This window comes from Macrotis lagotis, chromosome 2 (genome assembly GCF_037893015.1).
Source record: "Macrotis lagotis isolate mMagLag1 chromosome 2, bilby.v1.9.chrom.fasta, whole genome shotgun sequence".
Classification (NCBI taxonomy): Eukaryota; Metazoa; Chordata; class Mammalia; order Peramelemorphia; family Peramelidae; genus Macrotis; species Macrotis lagotis.
The window spans coordinates 33,213,586-33,239,791 of record NC_133659.1 but is presented as its reverse complement, the minus strand read 5'-3'; positions in this window follow the sequence as shown (position 1 = coordinate 33,239,791).

Below are 26,206 nucleotides of genomic sequence, written 5' to 3'. Positions count from 1 at the left end.
CTCCCCTTCCTCCCCTTCCTCATCTTTGGTGATCCTGTTCTCAATAACCCCTCCTTCAATCCTTGGCTATCCCTGATCCCACCTTTTTACTTCAGAAACTTATAGCATGTAGGCAGACCCAAGAGGGCTAGAAAGTATCCTTTAACAAAGATAGGAAAGAAGTGCTCTACATAAATTACCCTGACTTTCCTTCCCCTCTTCCTTCTTATCTCAGTGAAGGGTCAGGGATTTTTGAGGCTTTTAGCAAAGACAGGAGTTTCCTGGATGGGCTGGGAATCCAAGTATTCCTATAGGGGAAGGCAGGCAAGGTGACCCAAGTAGAAGTCATTGCTCCCATTTCTTCCCTCAGGGGCCATGCAAGATAAATTGAATCATCCTTTTGCTTCCTCTGTCAAGTATAGCACTTTGCCCAAAGAAGGTGTTTAATAAATGCGTGTTGAATTTAATTGAATTGTATTCCATATGACAGGCCTATCATGTCTCCCTTGGCTCTTCTCTTCATACCAAACCAGTCTTCATCCACTCCTTTTCCTTGTTCCTTCCCTCTGAACTCACTTCAGCTCCTCTATATTTCTCCTCCAGTGTGCCTCATCATGGAGCATGTGGAATGTGAGCTGGGTCTTAGGAAAAGGAAAAAAATTGTGGCTAGATGGAGAGCCAGAGGCACATAGGAGATTGAAGGCAAGGGATAGGATGTAAGCCAAAAGTGTGGAGATAAGCAAAGGATAGACATGTGCAAGGTCCATGCAAAGGCACTAAGAGAGGTGAGGAGAAAGGGGAAAGGAGAGTGTAAGTAGGTTATATTAGACTGGAGTAGATCTCTACTCCCTGACATTGGGGAGCTATGGAAGGTGTTTGGTGAGGGAAGGAACCAGCAAGGTTTAGCACTAGGAAAGAGCAACCTTGGGAGCTCAGTGGATCTGGGGGGTTAAGAAAAAGACTAAAAACCAAAGTGTTCATATGCTTTCTGCCTGGAACCTACAAGATGGCTAGGAGAGCAGGCCCAGCAAGGGCGCTGTCTCCCCAGCAAGGGCGATGCTTCCCCCTCCCCCTCCCTGGACTGGCCTGGACAACCCCTTCCTCCCTCCCCACTGCCCCAAAATTATTATAAAGAATTATTGCCATTGGGACGTCTTCCCCACTGGAAGGAGCAAATCGCCTCATTCATAATTTATACCCTCAATTACTATTAATAAAGAAATATTTCAGCAGCAAATCGCCTGGGAAAATCGTACGTAACGTTGCATTAACATTCTATTTGAACATTTTCATCACATTTGTTATAGAGTTAATAAGAGGGATACGGTCCCCTGACTTCTTCATGAAATTATGGGCTGACGATGATAGTTTAATCTTTTAGACTTTATCTAATATATTCACTTTACTAATTGAGCCATCCGAGAAGCAGTTAGAAATGTCCTTAAACAAGAGTGGGGCCGGGACTCTGCTCCCAGAGTCATGGCCCACCCAAACAGGGCCCATTGGCGGTGTGCTCCAGGACAGCTTGGCTCAGCCTGGGGCCAGCCTCCACTTGTGCTGAACCTTGAGCTTCGTGACCACTCAACAGGCACCAGCCATTCAAGGCTGAATCACAGATGCTCAAGAAAATCTCTAGTCCAACCCAAACCTGAATATCTCCTGAACTGCAGCTTTGACAAATCATCGCCCACATATACTTGGAGGCCTCTATTGTTTAGAAACTCAAGACTGTCCATTCCACTTTAATATATGTCTATTAAAAAGTTTTTCCCCTACTGGAAAGCTAGAATGTTGAGTAGACAAGACAGAGAAAGGGAAGGGTGGAATGAGAGAGAGAGAGAGAGAGAGAGAGAGAGAGAGAGAGAGAGAGAGAGAGAGGAAGGAGACAGAAAAAGAGAGAAAGGCTAGAGAGGAAGTGTGTTCATAGCACCTTTCATTCAATCAACATTGTCTACCTAGTTTGCCCAACCCTAGGCCTTGGAAATAGAGGGGAGACTCTGGGTTGGATACTTAACCTTCCTGAATCTTGCTCTCTCCCTTTGAGCTCCAGGAGCCTTGTGAGAACAGAATAGTATCAGGGAAAGGAAGATTATGGCCTCTGTGACTACTTCACTTTCTTCCAACAACCCTCTCAGTGATGTGCGTAGCACACAGACTACTATCATCCTCTTTTACCGAGGAAGAAAATGAAGTTCATGGAAAGAGTTATATGTAGGCCTTTTCCCCACTGCCAGTGGCTGAATGAATAATGAATTGGGGAAGAGACGATTTCATATCTAGCAAAAGACCACCATGAAAATCATTACAGATTATACATCAACATTAGATGAAGAAAAGGAAGAAAAAGTTTACAAAGATCCCAATTCAACCCTTTAAACTAAATTTTTATATATATCATGACTTTGTTGCAATGGAAAAATAGCATAAATTTCTGAAAGGAATAAAAAAAAGCCAGTGACTTAGAGAGTCAACAGAAGGTTTATGTCTCTTTATCACAAATAGTATCTTTAGTGAAAAGAATTGAAAAGCACTATACGTTATGGCTGCCATCACAAAAAATAAATTGATTATATTTTTTTAACAGACAGGAAAAAACTTGTTACTATGTGGGAGTCATTCTTGAATCATCTGTCTATAAACAGCCAGACCATTGTTAAAAGAAAGCTTAAAATTAACACCAAGCTAGAAGATAGGATAATTTTGAGAAGAAGATACAATTTGTGCTTAAAACAACTCTAACATGATGTTTAAACAAGTTATTGGGGAAGGAAAAATGGGAACTAAATGGAGGAAGGCACATAGCGACTGAATCTGACAATTTTACACTAAAGTTTAATTGATATAAATCAATTTCCATAACAAGGAGACTAAGAGAGAGTCCAAAAGTCATATCAGCATGCAAGCCAAATGGCTTCCTTGCCAGACAGAGAGATGTGGCAACCAAGAGCAATACTGCTTCAGAATATACACTCATTTGTAAATTCTTAAAAAAAGAAGGATGTTGGAAGATTGCAAAGAGTATCATCTCACAAAATAGAGAGAAGTCAAAGAGGGAATGACCAGTTTAAAGAAAGCTTGGCAAGAAAGCCAACTAAGCAAAGTCATCCCAAGGGTATTTAAGGAAGGACAAAATGGACAAGAGGTAGAGGCAAAATGAGACTTTTGTAGCTGATTCTTTTCACTATCAAAGACATGGAGCCACCATCCTTGGACTCTAGCATCTAGCACTCCTGAATATGCTTTTAAAAGTAGAAATGGAACGAAGGGAAACAAGGATGGAAAAGGTATATAGACCACCCCCAGTACACATAGAAGTTCTATAGTGGAGGCTAAAAAAAATTTAGAGGGTTTCCAGGGATAGATAGATCAATAAACAGATAGATAGATAGATAGAAAAAGAAAGAAGACTGCCAAACATACCTAAAGTAAAACTATATAATTAACTGAGTATAGAGAATATATATGATCCTACTATGGCTATTCGTTATTGACTAGAAGCTGCTAGGAAATCTGATATATAGTGTTGGACCTCGAGTCAGAAGAACTGAGTTCAAATTCTACCTCAGACTATGAGTGGGGGCTAGTCATTTATCTCTGTCTGCCTTGGTTTCCTCATCTATGTTTGTAACATACTCATTACAGCCTGGCACATAGGAGAACCTTAATAAATGCTCATTCCTTCCCCCTAAAATGGGGATAATCATAGCACCTGCCTCCCAGGTTTGTTGAAAGGATGAAATGAGATTATATTTGTAATTTAAAGTTTGCAAACCTTAAGGTGTTGTGTAATGCTATTGTTGGTTATAAAAAGACATTTGATTCAGTGGAGCAATAATGATAATAACTATATTTTCAGAGTGCTTACACTGCTCTAGCCATTGTGCTAGGTGTATTACAAATATTATCTCTTTTGATAAGGTATCTTTGGCACATCTATCAAAATCATACAAGATTCCCCCCAAAATGGAACAGTAGAGATAACTTTGTCTGAGGACCTTCTAACTATTATTATCATCATGTGAAATATAAAACCAGAAGCTATATGCTCACCAAAGGTGCCTTCCACTGTCATAGAGGAGACTGAGCCCAAAGACCAAGTCAGAGAAGGATTCTTTCATTCTTTGCCTTTCTTTGTAAGCCCAGCACGTCATACAGTGTTTGACATATAGCTGGTGCTTAATAAATGCTTGGTGATCAGTTGATTGATTGATCCTCTTTGCATATGACATTTTGCTATTTTTTGAATCAAGTCTTAAAACATGGCAAAGCGTCCAAATGAGATTCTTGATCACTCAAAAGAATTTGACTTGACAACCCATTCAGGAAAACCCAAGTGAATGATGTCCATTTCCAGACTGTGATGGGCAGGTGGATGGATAACCTAGAATTCATTCATCAATCCATGAATCTGGAACAGTGACTTCAGAGAGACAATGATCTGGACCCAGAAGTGAACAAGAAGGAGGAGGAGGAAAAGAGTGGGCTCTGTTGCCTTTGAGAAGCCACAGAATTCTTTTATAATGCAAAGCTTTTCCCTTAAACGAAAACCCATCTTTTAAATGACAGTGTTCTGGTGAAACTGGATAGCCACCAGTCATAGAATACTAGTCCCTGATGAAAAGAGGTAACAGGTCACCAAAAATTCATGAAGTGACCCTTGCTGGACCAGAACAGATTGCACCACATTACAAGAATGGACACAGGAGCATTTAATTGGTCCCATAGATCCATTAATTATTCCTTTAGTAATGTGCTCTAAAATTTTACCATGGACCACAAATTTTGCCAGCAGTGAAGATAGAATGGAAAAAAATTCAAGAAGCAAAACTGACAGGACTTGGCAACTAACTAGATATTAGAGGAGAGAAAAGAATTAAAAATACTCATAGATCTTGGAACCTGGATGGAACTTGGACCAGATGTGCTAGTACACCCTGGAGAAGTATTCTTATTGGTCCTTCTCTTGAGGAAGTATTCTGTGTCCTTATGAAGAGAACTGCAAGGTTATTAATATGGTACTCTTCATGAAAGGTGGTACTAAAAACAGTAGAAATAAGAAATAAGAATTTAGGAAAATAGAAGTATAAGATAATGCCAGCTCAGACCCAACTCTATGTCAGCATCCACTTGATTTGTTCTGTGTACGCTGTTAAAAACAAACTCTCTTAAGTACTTATGGCACTCATTTAAAAGCCTTTGCATTATGCCAGGGTTCGGTTGGACTAGAACAATGTTATAAGCAAACAAGGGCACCTGAAGAACCTCACCAACTACTGAGAATCCTTTGATCTGAACATCCACCAAGACAATGGCAAATATGTTTGGCAAGTGGACTTCATCTTTTTCTCCCCAGCTGTGATAATCATGGGGGTCATTGAATAAATCTGTTGTACCCTGATCAGGAATCTTAAATGAATTTGACATTCCCAGGAGATCCATTATCAGAAGAGAGCACCTAAGTGGTAATATTTTACTCACAAAATTAAATGATTTTTTTTTTAATTTAAAACAACAATAAAGAAAAAGCACGGTGGGACCCAGTATTCTCTGAGCCTGTCAGACCTCAGATGACTAAAGGTGTGGTCTGCTGTAGGCTCCCACTATTAAAAATTTCCCTGTTCCCTCTCATACCTTCATCAGGAACTTTCCAGTAAATCTTATTCTCATAAAGTTTTGCAGAGATGGATAATTTGTCATATGAGAGGGAAGCTACATATATTTTCTTGGTCATCTTTTTCTGATGATAAGGTCCTAAATTTTCCCCAAACCTTTGGTATATACTCCTTTTTTTTTAAAGAACCTTGAGCACTAATCCCTAAACCCAGACCTATATCCTTAATGAATAATATGACATGGAAAGGGCTACAGAGACTTATGAGACAGAAATTCATGTGAGGGCAGAAGGGGAAAGTAATTACCAATTGAAGGGGATTGGTTTGGCATTAAAAGATGGGCAAAGGAGGAAGCAAAGGGCTTGCTAGGTCTCCGAGCTATGGGTCTAATTAATCAAAGAATGGCACAGAATTTGAAATTTGAATAGAACTTCACTGGTGACCTTGTCCAACCTATACCCCTACTGTACCTTACCCGATGAGTGGACTTCCAACCTCTATTTGAAGGCCCCCAGTGAAGTCAACCTAGTCCCCTCTGAGACCACTTACTCCACTTTGGGTCAGCTTTTATGACTAATTTTTTCTGGTCTCAAACCCAAACCTACTTCTTTGCAATTTCTACCCACTGCTGCTGATCTCTGGGATCAAACAGGACAAGGCTATCTAACACCTCTGTTACATGACAAGTATCTTCTCCCAATTAAACATACCTATTTTCTTCAACTGGTTCTCATGGGACATAGATGCAAGGCCCTTCTCCGTCCTGGTCACCCTCCTGAGGATGCTTTCCCATGGCCAAAGACCTTTCAAGATATAGATGATGGGGTCTAGAACTAAACATGGTGTTCTAGATGTATTCAGAACAGGGCAGAGTACAGGGAGAATCTATGACCTCCTTATTCCTGGAAGCTCTGCCCCCTCCCTTAATGTAAGATCCCATTAGTTTATTTGGCTGCCATATCACACCATTAATAGCTAACATTTTATGTAGCAGCTACACATTCTACAAGAAACCCTTCCCAATCATCGTTAATGTTAGCACCTTTCCTCCGTCGATTGTGTCTAATTTATGACATCACTTCCTTGATGTCATAATGTTCTTCGAGGTCGAAGGACAACTTATTACTGTTATTATACTGTTTGTACATAGTTGTTTGCATACTGTCTCCTTCATTAGACTGGGAACTCTTTAAACATAGAGACTGGATTTTTGAAGGGATTCTTTTGGCCTTTTATTTGTGCTCCCATCACTTAGCACAGTCCCTGACATACACTAACTAGATATTTAATAGGTTACAAAAGACTTAGTAACCAACTAGTATTTTAAGGTTTGAAAATCACTTTACATATATATATATATATATATTATATATATTAACTCATTTAGGCTTAACAGCAAAATTGTGAATTAGGTGCTGATATGTTAATTATATTAAATTTTATTTCATTATATTGTTATGCTATGTTATATTATGTTATGTTATATCCTATTGGATACATATGAATATACATAATGGAGATATATATTATATCTCCATTTTACAGATGGGGACTGAGAGGAGTTAAAGTTTGCCTAAGATCACACTGATATTAAGCATCTGAGAGAGGATTTAAACCTAGGTTTTTCTGACTCTAACTTCAGCATTCTCTCTTCTATACCACCCTTAGTATATTTTTAGAAAATAAGAATAATAGCTTTCATTTATAGATAAAGTTTCTCTGAAATGTATTTGGGCTCATAAGATCATTAATCTGATTCTGGAAGAGATATTGGAGACTGTCTACTCCAAGAATTGCCCAAAGTCACACAGGTAATAAGTAGCAGTGGCAGGATCTCCAGATCTACCAATGTCTATGATAGTATTCTTTTCAACACACTAAGCTGCCATCTCATGAGTGACTGATGATTCCTATTGATCTTACATTCCCCTGATCATTGCACTTGTGAGATTGATTTTTTGGACCCAAGTGTAAGCATTTACATTTACTCCTATTGAATTTCACCTTAGTAGATTTAGCCTAATGCTCTATCTTGTCAGGATCTGTTTGGATCCTGATTCTATCATCGAGTGTAATTAGCTGTCCTACTCAGCAGAGTGTCATCTGCTCATTTGATGATAAATTAGACATCTATGCCTCTAATCAAGTCATTAATAAAACATAAGCAGTCATTGCATTTTAGGAAGAACACTGACAAGCTAAAAAAGGTCCAAAAGAGGGAGACTAGACCCTGATGAAAAAAGTTCATGTTATAAAGAGGGAACTGGGGCTGTTTAATCTAGAGAAGATTTGGGGAGGGAACAGACTTGAGAACTATTTTCAGGTATAGGAAAGATTGTTCTGTGGAATAGGGATCAGCCTTATTCTGTTTGATCCCAGGAAGCAGAACCAGAACCAGGAGGTGGTAAGATAAGGGAGGGTTGCAGAAGCTGAACTAGGTTGATGTCAGGCAAGGATCAAGGCTATCCCAGAGTAGAATAAACTGATTCAAGAGGTGATGAGCTTCCCAATACTGGGGGTCTTCCAGCAGAAGCTCCAACAATGTATGAATCTGCCTCTTTTCCCACAAACTTGCTAGCATCTGTCATCTTTGCCTTGCTGGGGATATTATAGAGGGGTCCTTGTTGAGGGGTCATTGGAAAACCCTTCCAACTCTGAGACTCTGTGACTTCAAAGGGATGTTTAAGGAAAGTATTTCATATTCATTCCTCCACCTAACAAGCATTTATTCATGAGTCCCTAAGACATGTCAGATCCTATGCAAACACAAAAACAAAATCACCCCTGTCCTTTTTTTAGTAATTCTATCTCTTTTTGATTGAGTATTTATTTTCTTTCTTTCTTTCTTTCTCTTCCTCCCTCCCTCTCCCCCCAAACAAGAAAGAAAAGAGGGGGCAGCTAGGTGGTGTACTAAAAAAGAATACTGATCATGGAATTAGAAGTACCTGAGTTCAAATCTGTACTCAGACACTTACTAGTTCTGTGACCTTGAGCAAATCACTTAACCCCAATTGCCTCAAAAAAAGAGAAAGAAAAGAAGAAGAAAAAACATTTGTAATGACTATGTTTGGTCTAGCAAAACAAATTCCTGCATTGACCACAGCAAAATATGTTTTCTTTTGCACATTAGTCTGTCACTCTATCTTTCTGTCTGTCTGTCTGTCTGTCTGTCTGTCTCTCTCTCTCTCTCTCTCTCTCTCTCTCTCTCACACACACACACACACACACACACACACACACCCTTCAGGAGGTGAGGGCATTCTTCATGACCGGTCTTCTGGAATCCTAGTTGATTATTGCATCGATCAAAGTTCTTAGATGTCTTTCAAAGTCATTTGTCTTTAATGCCATTGTATTAAATTCTCCTGGTTTTTCTCTCTTTGATCTGGATCAGTTCATACAAGTCTTCCCAAGTTTCTCTGAAACCATCTCTTCTTTCTTGGGCGATAATAATATTTCGTTATTTGCATATGCCATAATTTGTTCAGCCATGCTCTTGTTAGTGGGGTTCTAGCTTAGTAGCCAATACTTTACTATTACAGAAAGAGCTGCTCTAAATATTTTGTATATATGTATCCATTTGCTCTGTCTCTGATCTCTTCGAGTCAAAGGGTCTGCACAATTTAACAACTTTAAGAACGTGATTCTTGTTTGCTCCTCAGAATGGCTGGACCAGTTCAGATACCTCTTCCAACAGTGGATCATTTTTTTTTGTTTTGTTTCTTTAGGTTTTTTTTTTTTGCAAGGCAAACAGGGTTAAGTGGCTTGCCCAAGGCCACACAGCTAGCCAACAGTGGATCATTTTGCTTCTTTTCTCATAGTCCCTCCAAAAATTGTCATCTTTGCCAAACTGAATGATGGGTATAAGGTAGAACTCAGTTCTGCTCTAATTTGTATTTCTCTGGTTATTGGTAATTTGGATTTTTTTTAATATGGGCATAGAGATGTTGGGTACCTTCCCTTGAGAATTGCCTAATCATATCCTCCTCCCCTCCTCTTTTTCCTCTTCCTCCTCCTCTTCCTCCTCTTCCTCCTTTCTTCATCTTCTTCCTTCCTTTTTGTCTTTGTTCTTCTCTTTCTTCTCCTCCTCCTCCTCCTCTTCCTCCTCCCCCACCTCCTCCTCCTCCTCGCCCTCCTCTAAGATCACCCAGGAAGAAGCTTCAAAAGCAGATGCCACTAGGGTTGAGGATGAGACCTCTGAACTACTTCTCTCTTATGTCCAAGAGCCTGTAATACTCATCTGAAGACGAGAGAAAACCATGCTGGTGATAGATAAACTCAGATTATGTCTAAACTGAGAGAAACCATGGAGACCATCCTAGAAATGGAAGCTTCTGTTTCTGGAGCTATTCTAGTGATGGAAGCCATTAGAGGATGGTGATGGCAGGAAAGGCAGGCTGGTGAGAGCCTAGGGGACCAATGAAGCAGAGAAGATCAGAGATGACCAGTTCACATATTCTTCCCCCTACAGGAATAGAGTTCAAAGGCTTTTGGGAGCCTCAGGATCCTGGGCCCTGGGCAACTCCAATCTCTACTTTGTAGAGATTACAGAACAAGGAAGGCTCTCAGAGACCCTGATGTCCAATCTCTATTATTTAGAAAGAAACTGAGGCCAGAGATGGGAAGGGCCAGGCCCAATGTGACATAGTCAAAAGACAGAGCATGAAAGATGTTTTGGCTTGGAGAGCTGTGGGTGGAGAGAGACCAATCTCAATCCTGCTGTTTTTCTGTGCCCCTTATCTCCACCCCTCCCCAGCCCCCTGCTAAGGGGCAGGATGGACCCTGGTGTAAACAGGATGGACCCTGTAAACAGGCCAGACAGTGAGGGATGGAAAGGCCGGAGGTGTTCCCGCTCAGCCCAGCAGGATTCCAGTGGCAGGGCATTGTCCAGGAGGTGGGGGGAAATGAAGTAAACAAACAGAGCAGGTCTCTTTTCAGATCTCAGCTTGTTATTTCAGCCGCACAATTACCTAGCAGTCTGGGGCTAGAGCTGGGGCTGAGGCTCGGATGGCCCCTTCCCTCCATTCCTTATGACCTAGGACCCTGGCACCCCTTTGTGCCTGCCCCATAGTGGCCTTTCTCATGGGACTGACAGGAAGGGGCTGAGGCCCAGCTACAGTCAAACAGAGACAGGAAACCAGAGAGGAGCCAGTGAGGTTTGGGCTTGGTGGAATAAAAGCCAGGCGCCCAGGTCAGCTCCTGTCCACCCAGAGGTGAGAGAATCTGCTGAGTGCAAGAGGGTAATGGCCTGTATCTGGGCACTTCCCTCTGGTCCTGGACACCTGCTCTGAGTCTAGTGGGCATTCTCACCATTTCCCTGTGGGGCTTGAGCAGGAGTCTGATCTGGGTCTGTGTGGGCCATCAGCAATGAGCAGATGGGGAACTGAGGAACCCAAGTTGGAGTCTGGGCTCTGACATGTGCTAGTTTTGAAAGGGGAAAGTAAAGTACAGTACTCCAGAAATGAAAGAGTATGTAGCATGGCAAAGTAGTATGCAATGTAAGTGTAGAGGTTGCTTGGGGCCAGAGGCTAGAGGACCTTGAATGCTAGGCTAAGGAGCTCCAATTTTTATCTTGGAGGAAACAGGGAGTCAGTCATGGAAAAGTGTTCATGGAATCATAGAATCTCAGAGAACATCTTCCAACTCATAAAAAAAAAAAGAATCCTCTTTACAATAAACCCAAGTGGTTTTACAGCTTCCCCTTAAAGTCCTCCATTACCTCCTGAGGGAGACAGCCTCTTTGGCTCATGACTTGGCTCTACCAAAGGCCCTGGATCCAAACCTGAACTTAGCTAAAACGGGTGGGGTTCAGCCAGAGCAGTGATGGAAGCCGTGGCCTTAAGGATGGGCTGGTGGGGCAGGAGGAATGGGGAACCAGGGAACCATGTGCTTGAGGAAGCTAGCATTTGTGTTCTCCAGAGATGGACCCCAGGCTCCCCCACAACTTAATGGTTCATTTGTACCTAATTTTATTATCTGCTCTCTCCCACCAATGGGGAAAACCTATTTTTAGGTTTTTGCCCAACTGAGGCCAGGAGCTGGGGGGAGGTGGGCGAGTAATATGAAGGAGCTGAGATTCTTGAGGTCTTTCCACCATGATTGGGAGCGGCAAGAAAGAAAGAGGGAGGGTTCAATCAGGAGTCAGAGGAAGATTCCCCCTAGGCCAGGCTCAGTGCCCCCCATTTTGCCAATCTAATCTCTCACAATTGCTCCAGGTACAACCAGGCCATGAGTCCCCATATCAACAGCTTGTGCTCAGTATCCCCACCTTTGTGCTTCCCCAATATTTCTGGAATATGCTGACAGCCATATGAGGTTGGTCCACTGACTAGTCTCTTTCACAGCCCCCAGCTTCCCCCAGCCAAGGTGGGATGCATGTTCTCTGCCCTCCTTCCCACATCATCTCATCTCTCTGCTCTGCTGTCCTTCCCATCTTAGCAGAGATGTTGAAGGGAGTCAAATCTCAGCCTTCTCTCTTTGGGGGTCTCAGACAAGGACTGCAACCAAAGATCTTTTTACTCAATTGGGTTAAAGCCAAAAGCATCTGAACCATGATGTCACTAGAGGAAGGTTAGACAAGAATACGGTCCCAAACCCACTTTTCAGATTAGGAGTATGAGGTTCAGAGAATGGGAAAATGATGAGGGGGTAAAAGGAGAGAGAGAGAGAGAGAGAGAGAGAGAGAGAGAGAGAGAGAGAGAGAGAGAGAGAGAGAGAGAGCAGAGACAGAGGGAGAGAGAAGAGAGGAAAGGAGAGGAGAGGAGATGAGGGGAGGGGAGAGAAAGAGAAGAGAGAAGAGAAAACACAGAAAGAAGAGGGAGAGGGAGACAGGGAAGGAGAGGAGAGGGAGAGGGAAGAGAGAGCTAGAGAGAGAGAGACAGAGAGGGAGACAGAGAGAGAAAGGAAGAAGTAGGGAGAGGAGATAGGCAGAGAGAAGGGAAAAAGAAAAGAGGAAGAGAAGGTCTGGGGTGTGTCTGTCATCTGAGGTGCCCCACCCTGAACCCAGGATCTAGGCCTGAGCTATCACTCTGTACCCCTGCAGACGGCCTGAAACACACACACCACACACACACACACACACACACACACACACACACACACACACACACACCCCTCTCTCTCTCTCTCTCTCTCTCTCTCTCTCTCTCTCTCTCATGCACACGTCCCTTGCTCGAGCACACACATAACTCTATTGGAAAAACTCTCCTAGCCCCCCCGGCACATTGTCCTCGTGTGATATAAAATCCAATGACATGTGGCATTTGGAAAAGGTCAGTCTCCCCATCAGGATTCATTAGGCCGCCGCAGCCTACGCGCCCCAGGATGAGCCCCCAGCCCCTCCCCCCAGCCACCCCCAAGGCCCCCAGGGCTGGCCACATCCCTTCCCAGAACACACCAGACTGTCCCCAGAGAGCCACCCTTGTCCCTTCGAGGGCTTTTCAAACCCAGACACCAATAAAGTCTGCTGGCCCAGACACTCCTTGTCCCTACATATGACTGATGACCCGTTGTCTCTGAGGAGTGGGCCTCTCCCCAGACAGCCGAGTATCTCCTGTCCTTCACTGTCGTGAGGTGCCATCTCACCTCCTACCAGCTCCTGCACCACCTGTGCCAGGAGACCAGGGCCTGGCCATCTCTGGGAGTCCCTTCTGTCCCTGACACAAGGGCCCTCAGCCTGGGCTGTGTCTGGATCCCTCTCCTGACCCCAGCCAACCTGAAGCTTCTTGACCTGGGAAGCCACTGTTGGGGGGCTGTGGCTCATGTCCTTGCAGGAGTCCTGTTCCTTCTGGCCTCTGCGGCTCTTTTGGAGCTGAGGATTCTCTTAGTCCTGTCCAAGGCGTGACCCTGGGAGCTGTAGCAAGCAGGATTTGTCCAGGCCAACCCTCCTCCCCTTTCTAAGAGGGGAGTCTAGAACCCAGAGAGGGGAAGGGGTTTCATAGGTCAAGAACCAGGGTTGGACTGTCTTCCAGGATCTTGTCCTGCAACAGTTGCTGTGGATTGGAAAAGGAAAATGGAGGAAGTTCAATCAATGTGGGGAAGAGGGATGATAAGGGGAGGCAAGAAGATTGGGTGAGGAGAGATAATGGGGAGAGACCAGAGGAGGGGGAGGGAGCACTTCTGGCTCCTGAGGCCCCTTCCCTGGCTTGTTCATACTTTCCAAAAATAACAGGAATAACCCCTCAACCTTCAAGACATGAAATCTACAACATCTTCTCTTTATTTTGAGGGAGGTATTCCAAAGACTGACATTTCTCTAGTTGTAAAAGGTTTGCAAAGCACCTGGCTCACTGAACCTTCCAACAAACTCAGCCAGGAGGTACTGGGGTCCCATCATGCCCCATTTTTCAGGGGAGGAAGCTGAGGCTCCACAGCCACATGGTGAGGTTCTAGCCAGGGTTTGAGAAGGTGAAGGAGGATATTCAGACTTAGAGAACAGAGTGAAGAGAGGTGCAGAGGCTGGGGAAGGACTCCACTGTCTTCCTGCTCCTGCCGGAGGTCCAAACCTGAGACTCAGACTGTGCCCAGGGGAGTCCCTAGGACCCCGCCATGGAGTCTCCACTGCCTTCTGGGTGGGGCTCAGTCTGAGATGGGTGGCCAGCCACACACACATACATACACACGCACACACACGCACATGACATGAATGCACACATAGACACAAACACCCAAGTACCACACACTCTCACATGTGCATATACAGGCACATGCACATAGAGAGACATACAGGCCCATGGACACATACACTCTTACACACATGTACACACACACAATGAGATGTATGCACAAACATATGTATGCACACACACACATGCACACACAGACACATGCAGACACACAAACACACAGAGACCCTTCTCTCCCTACTTCCTCTCTTCTACCCCGCTGGATCATGGCACCTGCAGGAAGCTGAGCCTGGGAGGAAGGTGGGTCTGGTTTCTACAGAACCAACCGACAAAGCCTCAGGAAGTGGAGCCCCTGACCAGCTGTGCTGTGGGTTCCTAATTCCCGCCACCCCGCAGCCCCACTCACCCCTTATTCCAACACCAGCTCCTGCTAGCCCCAAGCTTCCAAATACTCCCTGACCTCCTCCATGCACTCTGCTGCTCTTCCAGGTCGGTCCTCTGCTATGTCTCTGCCCACATGTGCTCGGATACCCCCATGCTTACATTGCCCCTTTCCCCAGGTCACCAGCCCATCTCTCAGCTTTGCACTGGGGTGTCTGGGGACTAGGACCTCCCTGCAATCCCCCTTGGTGAGGCCTCTTGGGGCCTTCACTGCTAAGAGAGGTCTAAAAGATGGTGTGAATATCCTCAGGAAGGATCCCCTCCCTTCTCTACCCCAACTCATCTTGTCAGTGCTCTTGGGGGGCTGGGGTATTCAGGAAAACTGTGACCCAAGACTTAAGACTCAGATCAGGAGACTTTACCTCTCTGCAATCCCTGAACACAGTCCCACCCCAAAACACCTTGGCCTTTCCTCTAAGCTCTCCCCACATTAATGATGGCCAACCACCCTGCTCTGCCCCAGTCACTATAGTGGGTAGCACAGTTTAAGATCATTGATAAAATAGAGAGAGAGAGACAAGAGGAGGACAGTCAGACCACGCAAGGGCCTGGTATCCATGTCACAGGAGAGGACTCAGCATGGACTTCAGGTATCTGCAGGATTGTCCTGCTGAGGGTCAGGGAGGCAAAGTCAACACAGACAGTGCTAGAGGTACATGCAAGTGAGGCCTGAGAAGCAAGTGCCCGTGAAAGGGAGGTAAAAGAGCCCTGGGGACTGTCCCCTGTGCCAGGAGGCTCAGGAAGCCCTCAGCCTCCAGGGATGGAGATTTCCACTGACCATGCTGTCTTCTGGGTTGCAGACCAGAAGAGCCCAGGTAGGTAGGAGAGGTGGGGGTAGGAGACTTTGGCTTTTTATTGACCCTCCATCAGTTCATACTGGGCTCTACAATTTCCCTGGCTCAAGGTGATTAAAAATTAATTGATCAGTTTAATATTCTCCTCTTTTTCCCTTCTTCCCTCCTTGCCTTTCTCTTTCTTGGGAAGGGAGTTCAAGGAGCTTCTGATATGTGTTAATTAGTCCTTTACAGCCCTTGTCAAATTCCAAAGCAGCTCATAAATTCATTAAACTCTTAGATGGATCTGGGGCCAGCGCCAAGCCACCAGTGCGGGGATGTTGAATTTATCTTTGTATTATTTACCATCATCAGCGAGAAGCCAGAGCTCAGCAGCACCAAGACCAGCCCAGCCCGGGACCCAGAGTCCAGAACCCAGATCCCAGAATCCAAAGTCCAATGTTCCAGCTGACTTTAGAGCACAGAACTCAGAACTCAAGGTCAGGAATCCAGAGTCCAATGTCCCAACTCCCTCTGGAGCTCAGAAGTCAGAACTCAGGGTCTAGGAGACAGCCCCACATAACCCAGAGCTCAGATGGAGAAGCCGAGAGTTTACAAATTTCATCAATTCATTGACTGGGCTGGAATAGTTTTAGACAGCTCAGTCTTGGGGAAATGGGATACAAAATGTAGAAAGAATCGAGGACAGCCTGACCCTCCCAGTACCTCTTCAAAGCTGTACATGACCTGGTTCAAGGTTATTTAGAGAATCCATGTCACAAAAACTTACTGGGGAAGAGGAGGAGGCAGTAGCTTCCCTTTCATTTATCACCCTCAAATCTCTTGGCTACTTCTATTAACAAATATCAAAGAATATCAAAATCACCAAACCTTCTCCAACACCTTTATCAAGTAGCCAACCAATCAGGTATGGGGACTGTTCCCTCCCAAGTAAATACTTTGTACTATTCTTATTAAGTCTAGGGCCCAACCAGTCAAGGCTGACCCCCATCCTCCACAGGAGAGACCTTCAGATACTTGGACATAGCTCTCCTTTACTCTCTGAGTCTTCTCCAAGAGAAACATCCCTGAACTAATCCTTATAAGACATTACCTGGTGAGGTAACCTGGTCACCTCTCTAGCTTACCACAGTCCTTCCTAAAAGATGGTGCCCAGAACTGATTACTTCCTTCATATTAGGTCAGGTCATGATGGTGTACAGTTGGACTATTCCATTTCTGCAGCTTCTAAATTTAGGTTCTCCCCATAGAGTCCTAGATTCCATTGGTTTTGTCACCCTATGGACTCCTACTGAGTTGATAGTCCACTAAAGTCAGTATATCTTTAGTTTAGGCAAACTGCTGCCTAACCTGATCTTCCCCATCTTGTATTTGTGAAATCAGTTTCTTGAGCCTAAGTATAAGATCTATATTTATCCCCTAGTAAATTCTGTCATATTTTACTCAGTCCTATGTTTTAGCCTGTAGAGATCCTTTGGGACTCTGACTCTGTTGGTGTGTTGGCTCTCCTTCCCAGTTCAGGGTCACCTGCTAATTTAATTAGCCACTATCCATCTATGTCTTTATCCAGGTCATCGACACTTCCATTACCCCAAACATTGGAGTCCCAGCCTTCCATGAATCTGAGATCTCACTGATGTAGTCAGTCCCTCCAACATATCAGATCAGCAAGTCATCCATAGTTGCTCATACCGTGCTGTTTGTACCTATATCCTGTCATAAATTCTTCACAGGGAATCCATTCATTCAGCTAGTTAGGGGGCAGGGGTCTCTTCAGTTCTCTTGAGATTGTCTGGCTGTGTCTGTCAGAGATAAAAATATCATTGTCAATGCCTTACACTAATCTTTCTACTTAAAGTATGATGCCTCCTCCAGAGCTCCTAATTGAGTGACCGATAACATACATTGTTAGGAGATGGATGGAATAATGGGCAGGATGACCATTATTGAGTTGGGTTGCCCAGAACAATTAACCACAGAAGATCACACTGTCTCCATGCTTTCTTGGACACTGATTGATATGAGGAAGACAGAGGAGAGGAAGGGGATGCTCGGACACAAGTCTCTGTTCACTGCAGGCACAACATGGCTCCTATCTGAATTATAAAATGTACCTCTAAGCCAATAGAAATATCACGATTGGTCCAAGGTAGTTCCAGGAGGTAGCTTCCGCTCTCCCCTCACCACCCACTTCTACGTCCAGGGAGCCTTCCCCTCTCATTAATGCGCCCCTAAAGAACAACGCTTGGTGCATTCCCCATTAATGTACAGAATGACACATAAATGGAAAGGCTACACCCCAAGAATCTTTCACCTCTTAGCACTGCCCCTTATGGGAATTGAAAGGTAGGGTGCTACATTAACAACATTATGAGTAGATCAACCTTGATGATGTTGCTCCTCTCTGAAGTCCAGAAAGCTAGGGCAACCCTGGGAGACCTGTCATGGACAATGCTATCCCCATCCAGGGGAAGAAGAACAAAACAAAACAAAACAGAGAAAAACCTATAGAATCTGAATGAACACCACATTCACTTTTTAAAAAATTTTCTCATGCATTTCTTTCCTATCTCATGGTTTCCTTTTTTCCCTCCTTAGTCCTAATTCCTCATACAGAAAATGACTAAACTGTAAACATGTTAAACACAATTGTGTATGTACAACATTAACCTATTTGCCTCTGAGGGAAGGGGGATGGGGAGGGAAGGGGAAGCTAATTATGTAACTTAAAAATATGCATATATATGTATAAGGATGAATGTTGAAAAACTGTCATAACATATTTGGAAAAATAAAATAAAATATCAGTTAGGAAGAAAAATAAAGTTAGGGTGCTAAAGAGAGAAAACTTTGAGTCAGGAAGACCAGGGTTCAAATCCTTTCTCAGAGTCTTATAAACTGTGTGACCTCACTGTGTATCTCCATTTGTTCATTTAGAAAAGGTCTCACCTGTGAGACCGACCACCCAGAGTTGCTCCAAGACCCAGATGAGAGAATGTGTTTGGAAAGTGCTTTGCAAACTCTTAAAGGACAATGCAAATGTCAGTAATTAATTGATCTGAGTCTGAGTCTTTGAGGAGTATGAGGCATTATTGCTCTTTTGTTCCCTTCTCTGGACCTCAGCTCAGCCCTTTATAGTCCCACCCTGGAGGGTCATGGGAAAAAATTACTTAAAACTTGGGTTTTGACTAATATCTAAAGCCTCTCCAAAAATGGAGCGTAGAAGGGTATTCAATGCACAATGATAACCAGATACAGGACAATTATTTCTCTCTCTCTATCTCTCTCTCTCTCTCTCTCTCTCTCTCTCTCTCTCTCTCTCTCTCTCTCACACACACACACACACACACACACACACACACACACCTTGTAAATACACAAGCTCTCATTACCAGAAAACTTAATGAGTAGCAACTATACACAACTAATTTTACCCTCTCCTTGAAGGTTAACATTAAGACTTGGAATTCAAGATCCTGCTGAAGAGATATTTTACATTTCACTTTGATTCTACCCTGTCCAAACAATGTCATTGAGGTCCATGGCTTCTGGCAAATCAGGTTAGAGGTTCAACTCCTCCCCTTTTGGCGGTCATCCTCTTTAATGCCAAAATTCCCTCCACTACCAATCAGCTCTGAACACAAGACCCATATTTTCTAATCAATCAATAAGGTGATAATCAATAAAATTATTCATCAATAAGTTAATTAATTAGTCAATAAAATTATTAATCAACCATTAAAAATTTATTATTTACTAAGCACTAGGTTAAGTTCTGAGGACACAAAAAGAGAACAATTCCTGTCCTCAAGGATCTTATAATCTAATGGATTTTAAGTTTATAATCTAATAGATTTTCCTCGAGTAATTTGCAAACTCACAAGACTCCAGTCAAGGCTGGACAGTGACACTTCCATCTTAGGATCCCTGTTCAGTTACTGATGTTCAGGGAAGGAAACATCAAGCAGAAAATAAAAAATCAACATTTGGTTGAAGATTAGCAAGATAAAGAGATCTGATATTATGGGAGATTACTACAGACTGATTAGGCAAAAGGAAGAATTAGATGAGGTGTTCAGGCCTGGCAGTATGTGATAGAAGTGATGGGGGATGTCATTATCTGCTGGCAAAGTTGACAACAGGGTGGAGCCAACAAATCTTTACTTCAGGGCTCCTGTATTGAAAAAGGATCACTTCCACTCCTTACTACAGGGTCCACTATCCCTGCATCCTGTCTTGTGTCCTCCAAGGTCCTGTCACTATAGTATCTCATTACTAGAGACCCATTGGACACAAATTCCCAAGGGGGATTCTATGGGAAATGGACTGGCCCTTCTTCAAGTGCAAGTGCACCCTATCAGACCTCTGAGCTGGCCCCACCCTGGCTGCAAATATTCTTAGTTACAATTCTGTTCATCCTGCCAAAGGCAGAGCAGCTGATAAATTCTCAACTTATCTTAAGGATCATTTCAGCCTTTAAAGGACTGGAGGAGAGACAAGGGGGAATGGTTCTCTTCTGGGTTTAACTCACAAACAGAGAAAGGCTGGGATTCCTGGGGGCAGTTACCCTCTCAGATTAGATATTAGCAGAAAAAAAGAAACACAGGCACAGGCATCAAGGAACCTTAGAACTGTGCTCTTCCAGGTTTGACTGACAGACTGAGAAAAGTCTGGGAACCCTGGGGGCGATGATCCCTCCAGCTTAGAGTTGATGACAGACAAGGCAAAGAAAACCAGATATCGTCTACTGTGTACACTAGAATCTAGGGTAGCAGACTTCAAAGTGTTCTGAGGAAGGACAGGTTGAATACAGTGTCCTTAAATCTGCAGGGGAAGCAAGACCCAAAAGGCTGGGGAGTTCTCAAGAATGCCATTCTGAAGATACAAAGAGAAATTATTCCAGAGAAGAGAAAATAGATGGAACTAGCTGTCCAAAGGGACCTGTGTGACTCCACAGGGAACAATAGTTCATTGGCCAGCTCAGATTGTAAAAGAACCTGATGGAATTGAGGACAGGAGAGAAAGATTAGAGCAGATAGCATCATGTGTTCTTGTAAGAAAGTGTCCAGCTCATAGGGAACCAAGGCTGGTGAAAAGTGTTAAGGGCAACAAAACATGCTTCTTTTATTAGGCTGTGGTCAGGAGGAGGATGAAAAGAAGGAAGAAGACTACTGCTCAGCATGACTGTGATAGTCACACTGAGCTTCTTTAAACTGGAAGAGACAGAACAAAAAATAGCTAATAAGGAGTGGGAATCTAAGATAGTTGAAAAATAAAAAAAAAAAGATCGTCTAACTTCCCTCTACAAATTAAGTCCTCAGGTCCAGTCCCATAACAGCCCAGGTCCTGAAAGAACCATCAGATGCAACAGTCAAGCCATTATTGGTGATATGTCTTGGAGATAGGTTGAGGGAGCAGGGAATCTGGGGAAGAGCAAGTATCCCAACTTAGAGTCTGCGAAATATAGTTTAGAAGGGGCAGCTAGGTGTTGCAGTGGATAGAGCACCTGCTTTGGAGTCAGCAGGCCCTGGACACTTGATACTTACTTAGCTGTGTGACGTTGGGCAAGTCATTTAATGCCATTGCCTTGCAAAAAAAAAAAATTGACTCACCTTGACATATGAATACCAACTGAACCCTTGTTTCCTTTTTCTAATCTTGTTTTCAAGGTGGTAGATGGCAGGGGAATGTATGGGGGGGGGTGGGGAGAGAAAGGAAGAGATGTCATAGTTCTTGTGGAGGGGACTCCTGTATTGTAGTGGTCTAGAATCCATAGAATCTCAGATTCTTCAAAAATGGTGTCAGCCTTTCTGTCATCAAGAATTTTTTCTTCTTTTAGCAGGGATAAAGAAAGGAAGGACACTTTCAGCTTTAAAAAATGGGAGAGTATACAAGGGAGATGAGCTGCATAAATGGGAGGCAGAATTTCATTAAGGAATCTCTGCTAATCTAGTCTGACTGGAACTGAGGGTAGGAAGTGGGTTGGAGAGAAGACTGTCTGTATTTGATCCCAGAAGCAAAAGGGAGCTAGTGAAGGGTTTGGAGCAGAGGAATGATATAATCAATCTTTGTTTTAAGAAGGATCATTTGGCATTATGTGAAAGATGGATTGAAGAGATAAAAGGTAGTCCTTTATATCAGGGAGTTCACAATCCAATGACCTCCCCTCAAACATTTAAATTGTGGGAAAATGGTTTTCATACTTTTTTAGAGATCTTCTATTTTTAGGGGTGGTCTAAGGACCAGCTTCCTAGGGTGTTGCCTCATCATTGTCATTCATGGTTATTAATACATTTACATTTTTATCTCTTCAGATTTCCTGAGATTTAGTTTCAAGAAGCTTTTGTTCTTTTATTTACTAACTGTATGACTTTGGACTGCAAAGTTCTCTTTAGAGTTCCATTTTCCCATCTGTAAAATGGGTTTAGTATTGATAATTTCTGAAGTCCCTACCAGCTCTAACATTCTAAGAGTCTCTGAAACATAGATGGTATCTTAAAAATAATTCCTTCACGGGAGGCTAGGTGGCACAGTGGATAGAGTACTGGCCCTGGCCTTGGAGTCAGGAGTACCTGAGTTCAAATCCAGCCTCAGACACTTAATAATTACCTAGCCGTGTGGCCTTGGGCACTTAACCCCAATGCCTTGCAAAAAAACTAAAAAGATAATAATAATTCCTTCACCTCTCAGTACCTCAGCTTCTCTATCTATAAAACAAGAGGATATGTTTCAGTGACCTCTGAGAGCATTATCAGCTCTGACATTTTGTGGTTCTGTATCCAGTTAGCAATAATGACTGCTGGTACCAAAAAAAATTGTTTTTCTTAAAAGAAAAAAGGAGAGACCCAAATTGTTAGGCATCTATCTACATCATCTCTCTTTGGACTCATTCAGTCCAAATTAGAAGTCAGCTTTGGGGGGGATATCGCTGATCTCCTCAAGTTTCCAACTGTTTCCTTCATGAACGGCAAAGAGGATCAGTGAATTTGTTGTGCTCTTCTTCTTATGATCACAATTTGAGAAGATGGATCTAAGCTTCAAAAACCATAAGGAAACAGAAGACTCAGACATGAACCCATGTTCAGTTCAATTCACACTCTCAGGCCAGAGAAGGAGCAGGCAGAGAAGTAGAATGAGAACCACAAGGGCCTAGTAGCTTGAGAAGCTGAAGGAAAAGCATCCCCTCTAAAAAGGGAAAGCTATAGGCAGATCAATAATTATTCCTTTCTCCCAAGAAGTGTCCTTTTATCCCTCCCCAGCCCTTCTTGTGATAAGGCCAGGACCCTGCCTGTGGCCTATATTTTCCCCAATCTCCATAGTCATTCACCTTCTTGGAATGGTTCTTGTCATCAGTAACTAGATAGTTCACTTGAGGTATTCTGGTTAAGTCAGAGGGGAATGGACAGACATGTCTAGCCAAATCACTAGTAATGGACAGGTTTATAGCTAGCAAGGGTTCTAGAATATGGGCAGGCAGAAGGAAGAGGGTTGAAAAGACAGATACCAGACACATCCTGACTGTATCACTAGAATGAGGGAGAGAGAGAGGGACTAGAATGAGGGACAGGTTATTTAGAAGCTAGGCAGACAAGCAGTTGGAGACCCGAGGGTGACCACAGACAGGCCAAAGGATGGCTAAGTTGGAGGCGGAGTGGACAAATAGATAGTTAGCAATGTCACTGAAGAAAGGAGTGACCTCATAGGCAGAGGGTTTTTCTACATGACCCTGGCAATTCACTTAACCCATCTCTAAAAAGGGAATAAGAGTAATACCTTCTTTACAGGAATGCTGTTCAGGAGATCCATTGAGATAAAAGATGTTAAGTGAATTGCAAACCTCAAAGCACTCCAAAAAAGTTCGATATTATTATTATTAGTAGTAGTAGTAGTAGTAGTAGTAGTAGTAGTAGTAGTATTAACATCATTACAGTCACAATCAGCTTAAATTTCTCTGTAGCATCGCTATCTGTATGTATGTTCACCTGTCCACATCAGGACATCTCTCTGCCTCTGAATCTGTGGCCGGTGAGCCCTGAGTGTGACGTTCTATCTGGGTGTGGCTCTTCAGCAATATACCTTCCACTGTATGTATGTCTCTCCCTCTGCATCTGTCTGTGTGTGAGCACACGCGTGCATGGCTTTGTCAATGTACAGACAGCCCCGTGAGCTGTAAATCCTCCTTGTATGTCCGGAGGGTGAACAGTTTATAGCCCAAGGTCAAGTCCATGAATCATAGGAGGTGTTGGGAGGAAACAGCAGAGGTCTGGCAGTAAAGGCAAGGAGGGAGGAGGGGGAGAGGAGTAGAAAGAGAGAGAAGAGGGGGTTGGGTTGGGTTCTGGCCTCAGGTCTCTGAGTTGGGCTGGGCCAAGATGAGTTTTAGCCTAGTCAGTGCCCCCTTGGTTTTTTAATTTTATCCTATTTGTGCTAATGCTCTCTGATTTTGACATCCCATTCATTTCCAAATATATCCACTCACATCTTTGCCGGCCTTTACCCAATGAACCATCCCTTGTAACTAAGATTTTAATAGAAAAAATGGAAGCATTTCAGAAAATTTAAGCAACATGTCAATTATGTTGAATAGAAGGTGGCATATTCCAAGATTCTAGTTCCTCACTACAATAAGGCAATGAGGGGTATTTCCTCTACTCTTTTCTGGGGCCTGGTCTTTGTAATTACAGTTGTCAGATGTGGTTTTTTACATTTGCTTTTTTGCATTGGTATGGTTAGCATACCCATTGTTTTCCTGCATCAGTTCATGCTCTTTTGAATTCTTCATATTCATCATTTCCCACAAAGCAGGAATTATGTCCATGAACTGAGGTGTGTTTAGGCATTTCCCAGGGCTTTGGAACTGGATAAAAAGTGCAGCTGTAAATATTTTGGTGGAAATGGAATGCTTTTTTCAGTCTATAATCTCCTTAGAGTATAGACCTAGCAGCAGGACTTCTGTGTCAAAGACAGTATACATTTTCTCATATTTGAAATCACTTTCTAATTTTCAACTCTACCAACAATGTTTGAGTGCCTGTCTTGTCATAGTCATTTCAACATTGAGTAGATTCATCTTTTGTAATCTTTCCCAATTTGTTGGGCCTGAGATAAAACCTCAAAGTTGTTTGGATCTACATTTCTCTTATAATTTATGGTTTTAAACATTCTTTCCTATGGTTGTTAATTGTTTGCGATTCTTTTGAGGACTATTTGTTCATATTCTATGACTCATAGGGAATGGCTCTTGGTCTTATATGATTGTATAAATTCTTGGCAAATCCCTTCAAATGACAGGTGAGGGAAAAGGAAGAAAGAAATTCATATAACAAGAGCTAGAGGTTGAATTCCCCTCTCTTACCCCCCAGCCCCAGCAAGATTGCCATGAAGCTTCAGTTGGGTTGCAGATTCAAAAGAATTTCCAGCTGTCCAAATTGTCACAAAACCCCAAGAAAGGAGCAATTGCACAGTATCAACCACTCCAAAAAGGTCAAGAAAGTTGAGAGCTGGGATAAGGCCATGACTTTGAGCAATAAAGACATCATTGATGACCTTGAAGAGAATAGTTTCAGTTCAGTGGTGGGGACTGAAGCCAGACTAAAATGAATTGAAAAGTGAGGATATGAAGGCAGCAGTTTTTTTCTAGGAATTTGACCATGAAAAGGAAGAAAGAGATAGAATGGCAACTAGAGGTTCTGGCAAAGTGAAGGAAAGGTTTTGTTTTTACTATTTTTTTAAGCTAGGAGAGATCTGAACTGATCACAGGTACCATCCTCAAAGACTTGAGCAAAAGGGTTAAATGGATGTGGGCTAATGTTGAGATGATGTGAATCATGGAGCTGAGAATGGGAAGGAGTATCCCCCAGAAAAGCATTCTAGATAGCCTCATCTTTCTTTTCAGCTTCTCTCCTGAGAGAGGGTAGGCAATAGGGAGTCTAGGTGTAATGTTATTCCCAGAATCTGCCATGCCTTCCCATTCCCTCTTTTTCTGTTTGATAAAAAACAAACTTCCCTGTTGGCATTTAAAACCCTTCACAGTCTGAGCCCAGCCTATATTTCCAGATTGATTTCACATTACTCACTTAATATACTCTTCAATCCTGCCAACTGTTCTTCTTAATGTTTCCTATGTCCCTTGTCCATCCCATTCTCCATCTTTGTGTGTGTGTGTGTGTGTGTGTGTGTGTGTGTGTGTGTATATATATATATATATATATATACATCCTAGGGCAACTAGATGGCACAATGTATAGAACACTAGGCTTAAAGTAAGGAGGACCTGAGTTCAAATATGCCTCAGATACTTAGTAGCTGTGTGACCCTGGACAAGTCACTTAACCCTGTTTGCTTCAGTTTCTTCATCTATGAGCTGGATAAGGAATGAACTGGAAAAGGAAATGGCAAACTACACCAATATCTCTGCCAAGAAGGGACCACAAAGCGTCAGACACAACTGAAAAAAAACTGAACAAACAAAAATAAACAAACAAATATATATATACACACACATCGTTTCCCAAACCTGGAATTTACTCCCTCCTCATGCCTAGCTCTTAGCTTCCCTAGTTTCCTAGAAAGGGTCTCTTCCAAATCCTTTGTTGACTGCCCTCCCATCAGCCCCTGGAAATGATTTTACTTTTATTTTATATGGATTATTTTGCTGATGTATCTGTGCCCATATTGTTTCACCAGAAGAAGGTAACTTTCTTGAAGGCAGAGGTGCTTTCATTTTTGCTTTCATATCCCCAGCAATCAGCAAAGAGGC